The sequence below is a fragment of the Manis pentadactyla genome, chromosome 2 (assembly GCF_030020395.1).
Source record: "Manis pentadactyla isolate mManPen7 chromosome 2, mManPen7.hap1, whole genome shotgun sequence".
NCBI classification, from domain to species: Eukaryota; Metazoa; Chordata; class Mammalia; order Pholidota; family Manidae; genus Manis; species Manis pentadactyla.
In genome coordinates, this window is record NC_080020.1 from 175,862,367 (window position 1) to 175,868,073 (window position 5,707).

Below are 5,707 nucleotides of genomic sequence, written 5' to 3' on the forward strand. Positions count from 1 at the left end.
GGCATCACTTCAGGGGCTTCTTGCCCTTCTTCAGTCTCCATTAACTTGTTCCCAGTCAGAACTCTATAGGCTGTCAGAAATAAGTTGGGATTGCAGAAAGCGCCATTTCCTAGACTTGTGGGTGTGTCCATCACAAGAGTACAGTGGGTTTTTGTGTGGCTCCCTGTCTGGGAAGTCCTACGTCCTGAAGAAGGCTTGCTCTTCTGACCCCAGGATAAGCTGAGCCGTTTGGTGCAGTCCATAGACTTGTCTTGGCATCTGTTTTGGGGTTCCATTTTGGATGTCAGCCTTTAGTACCATTTCACAAGGCATATTTGGTCAGGACTAAGAAAGCGTCCTGCCAGATGAGCAGTGGAACCTGAGAGCTGGACCTCCCAGTCCCATTCCAACACAGTGTGTTGACTCCAGGATCAGGAAGCAGCTACAGTGTGACACCTTTTCCAGTGTGTAGGCTTATACTTACAATGGATCCTCTTGTAGCCCAACTCTTCTATTGTATGTTGTAAAGTGGAAACACATTGTCACCCAGATTACAGGCTCAGCTGTAGTGGGAGTCTGCCCGCTCCTTAGCAGGAAGTGCATGCAGGGCTGGTTGGAACTTCACTGGGGAAAGGCTGGGAGCATCCATCTCAGACTTTTCCTCATTGGAGAGGTTCTGGGTGCAAGTCAGGCTGAACACTGTTACCCAGTAAGGGTGAGACCCATATTTATAAGTGATCATTTTGATGCTGAGTTTAAGATGCTGTTCTGTTTAAATTTTTTTTTATTGGCTACTGGAAGTTTGAGAATTAGTATAGACAACAGAATATGTGTTTTCACCAACTGCCAATTCTGGCTGGTCCCAGTGTTAGTTTATTAGTGATTGATTTTTGATTTTTGTGATTATTGGATTCTAAGTCTCCAAGATGAAAATTATTTTCTCTTGCTCTTCAAGGGGGAAAAAAAAAGGAAACGCCTTTTCAGTTTCTCCAGGCTTTGAACTGCAGCAGAAAACTTGATAGAGCCGAGGCCTGAGCACTGCAGCTGTGCGTCTTTGGAATGGCTTCTAACTGCAGCAGTTAACTTTTGGGCATCAAATAAGGTCAACCACCTAACAAAAATAGTAAGGAAAAGGCTGGACGTTTGCAGCACCTTTAGTTTTGAAAGTCAAAACAGTTGGAGTCTCTTTAACTAAGGTTATGCTAACTATAGCTTTAAAAACGTTTTTAGTGACATACTAAGCAGCATTTTTCAAATTATGTATTATAATGTCAAAGTGTTGTCTTAATTTGGGAGAGGCTGACAGGTAAGGAGGTCAAACACTCTGGCAATTAATATATGTCAAAGAGGAAAGTCATGTGAAGACATAGCCACAGGAAACAGCTTGGCTGAATCTGCTTGTATTGGTGCTGCTGTAAAACAAAGCCCACTTAGAAATGTCACGAGCCATGTAGAAACCACCCTACTGTGACTGGAGGGCAGGTGTTCCATAAGGGTCTCAGCATCCCAGATAAGTAACATTTCTAGGTTTAGGTGATATTAATGTGTGGGAACAGGCAGAGAGCTGACGGATTTGACCAAGATTTGGAGACATCCACTTACTGGGAAGACTGTGTATCTCCAGCCATTCTTGACACAGACCTCAATTGTTTGGAAAGTGGGTGGAGAGACCAGGCAGACTAATGGGCTTCAGGCCCTGATCTGCTCTGCCCTCTGTTCCCAGCAGCGTCGTTTCCCCCACCACCCACAGGATCATTTCTCCCAGTCCTGCTGCCCTGTGTGGTGTGTAGAGTATGTTCTGCAGCCACTGATGTGTTGCCTAGTGAATTTCTTGCACAGACTTGGTTAGTCACAATTATGAAGGGTTTTCTTTTCCCCTTCATTTTTAATCTTCTATCTTTATTTCTCCCATCTTGAAGCTGAAGTTGGTGAGAAAAGACAAGGGAGTAAGGAAGCCAACCCAAGGAGACACTCGAGTTTTCCTTGACGGACCTGTTCCTATTGGACCGTCTGCCCTCACCACCCAGCCCCCTGTGGCTGGCCGCACTGTAGTTGTTAGGAGGGTTGTATGAATAGGACAGCTGAGCATACTGATCTCCACTAGGAGGTAGCCCAGAGACCCAGCACCCTAAGCCCTGGGGCCGCAAAGTCTGCAAAGGAACAGATGCTCCATTTTTACTCTGACCGAAAAAGTCCCTTTAGGTTTTGTAGTTACCAGGAGTCTCATTTGCAAGATTTGCTTAGCTGTCTTCCCCAGTCCTACCTTCTTGCTAGCAACCTTTTATTTAAAATAAAGATAAAACATTCTGGGCTATTTGCTATAAAATAGTACAGTGTTTTCACTCCGTAACTAAACACTAAGTGATAATCCTATCCTGTTGATGTGAACCTTCAGAAATGTTTAGTGTTTGATGAGTGTCCTGGGAGGCACGGACTTTAAAGCAACTTTATTGAGGCATATTTTACGTATCATAAAAGTCACTCATTTCGAGTGTACAGTTCGGTGGTTTTAGTAACTATCCCAAGTTGCACAGCCATAGCCATCTCAGTTTTAGAACATTGCATCCCACCACTAAAATCCTTCATGCCCGTTGACATGCTAATAATCTGTTTCCAGCTGTGCAACCACTAATCTTTCTATGTCTGTAAATTTGCCTTTTCTGAACAGTATTATCAGTGGAATCATACAGAGTGTGATCTCTGGTATCTGGCTTTTTTCACTTAGCATATTTTTGAGGTTCACCCATGACATGTAACTTGTGTTGAGTTTTATTGCTGAATAGTACTCAATTGATGGATATACCACATTTTGTCAGCAGGGAGTCTATTTTAAACTTGGATTTCAATCTTCTATGGTCTGAATAAAACGTAGGACTCAGGGGAGCTGCTGTGCATGTCAATGGAACTGCTTACCAGAACCAGCTGTCATCAGAAGCTTCACATAGGAGCCTGAACTGCTGCTGAAATTTTTATAATTTTGCAACTTCTTTTTTATAAGGAACTTTTGTGCTATCTACCCATCAGGACTTTTGTAGCATCTGGTAATTTCATAAATATGAGCATGCTTTGAGTGGACAAGAAAGTTAAACTATTGCTAATGCTGTGTTGGATATTTTTTTCTTCCCTGACTAGATGGGGAAATCTCTGAACTTTCTACAGTATCATCTCCATTACAAAACTGAATATGTATTAAAGATTGTGCTGCTTGGAGGGCAGGAGGATAGTTGGCAGAGGTGGTGGTGGGAAAGGAATAGAGCTTGTGGAACAAGCAGCCTGCAGAGGGTCTGTCTGTGCATGGCCCACCTGTCTTGTCAGTGTGGAGAAAGTGCTGAGGGTGGCCTGCCACAGCAGCTTTGCACCTCCAGCAGCCCAGGTCTTGATTTTGAACCTTTATTTCACAAGTGCTTAAAAGCTGGTTTTATTCCTTTTTTCCCCCCTAAATAAACATTACATGGTAGTTATCAATACTTCTTCACATGATGGGCAGGGCTTTAAAATTGACAATAATTTTCATAAAAATACCAAAAATGAAAAAATATGTTTTAAAAAATTTGCTGTACAAACCAAATGGCAGCTGTTGAAAATCTCAATAAAATGAGAATAAAATGCATTTGCTGGCAGTGGTAACCTTTTTCCTAAGGTTGGGTCACTGTATCATCGTACAGGGGGTTTACATGTGATGTGTTTTCAGAGGTTTTTGTCTCAGGATGGGTCGCATTTTTAGTTGCATAATTATCCATTCTCAGTAGTGTTAGGAAGTAGTAAAAGCATTGGCTTGAAGTCAGACCTGAGTGAATCCCACCCCCACTACTTTCTTTGTGCTTTTGGCCTGCACCTCAGTTTACTTGTAAGGATGCAATACCTGTCCTGGGGCTATTGTGGAAATCAGACCAAATTTGACTTCAAAATACTGCCTGACACATAATAGGCACTTACTTAATACATGGCAGCAAGAGTGGCAATAATGCGTACAACTTTGAACAAAGAGCTGGTAACAGGAAATCCTTGGGCTTGAAGGGAAATTGGATAGCTGTTATTTTCCTGTTTCTGGGCAAAACTGACTTCTATGAAGAAAAGCCTTTCAGCTACAAGCAGGTTTGAGAGCCTGTTAGGCACCAAGCACTGTCCTAGGTACTAGGGCTACTGGGTTAACAAGCATGTCACCCCTGCATTGTAATTTAGTTTGCTATTATACTTAGCTCAGTTTAAACCTAGCCTGAAGCACCCATTGACTCCCTACCATATGGTAAAAAGATCATGGAGTTGGACTATGGCCATGGGTTTTGCTTTGAGTGCTGTCATTTCTTTGCCACCTTCCTAAAACCAGAGGGACAAAATTCGAACTGATTTGTCTATTTATAGCTTTTTGAGATCCTATAGTTATGTATACACAGGGCCTGAACTATTCACATCCTTTAAAATGGTCTTTTCATTCACTTTAGAAATTTCATTAAACTAACTGAAGTATAATGTTCAAAAAAAGCACAGTATTGTAAACGTGGAGTTCTGGGTTTTGCCAACTTTCAATTACTATAAGAGTTGTAATCATTTTTAATCCTTAGAGTACCCATCACAGCTGGAAGGCAGCGTTTGCTGAATGAATGGCACAGAAGAGGCTGTGCTGTGCACACAATCGCACAGGTAGATTAAGGCAGTGTTGGCCTCATTTGAGTGGTTTGTTTTCTTGCCTCGTCACAGGCTTTTGCAAGCTCAGATGAGATGAATGTGTACATCTCCAATGCCTTGGTAGTACGGATTCCCATTAATTGCTCCTGATATCTTATTAGGGAAGATTATAAATTTAAAATTAAAGGGAGAGAAACTCATCAAAATCACTTACGACTTTCTACACTGCAATTTGTGTAACAGACCCTTAACTGGAAGGTAAACCACTTTATCAAATCTTTGGCTAAAGGAACTAGGAATACATCTGACTTTGTTCACTTTAATATTGCCTTCATTTCTTCAACTAAGATTCACTCAACACTTATGTGCTTGGACTAAAAATTCAATGAAGATGTGCTCCTTGCTCTGCTCTAAAACCTGCCACCCAATTGGAACCATAGAGCCTAGGCACCGGTAAGGAAGAACAATGGCTTATCCTGAAGAACATAAGTAGGTCTGTATAAACCCTTCAATAAAATTTTATTCTAAATCCAAAATACTGCTTGACCCTGGTCCTGAGACCATGTATAAAACTTCTTCAAAGCTCATCACTTATTAATGGGATTAGGACTATGAGATACAGCAAAGGCACCTCTGCTGTGTCCCTGTTCTTTGCAAGCTTTTTACCAGATGACGTCTTCGAGACTTGCTGAGAACTGAGCCCAGTAGTTGGACCATAGCTCAATGTGAAGGTGGCCAGCTGTCTTTAGGATTTGGTTTGAGCTCTTCCTGCTCAAAGCTTCAGCTTGCCACATTCGGCCAGAGCTAATGGGATGAGAGCTGTTGCCATCCTGCGATCCATTGTGAAATGCAGCGTCATGCTGACTTGGGAAGCAAGTAGGGTAGAGCTCCAAGAGCTCCTGGACCTCCGCAGCAGCAATTATCCAAGGTATTTAGAAGAAAATTCCCCAGCTCATCCTTGACCTATTGAATCAAATACCCTATGAACAGGAGAGAAATAAGTTCAAAACAAGCTCTAGAATAACTGATGCACGTAAGTTTGAGAACTGATGTTAGGACATGATGCGTGCCTTCCTAACAGCTTACACTCTAAACACCTGTA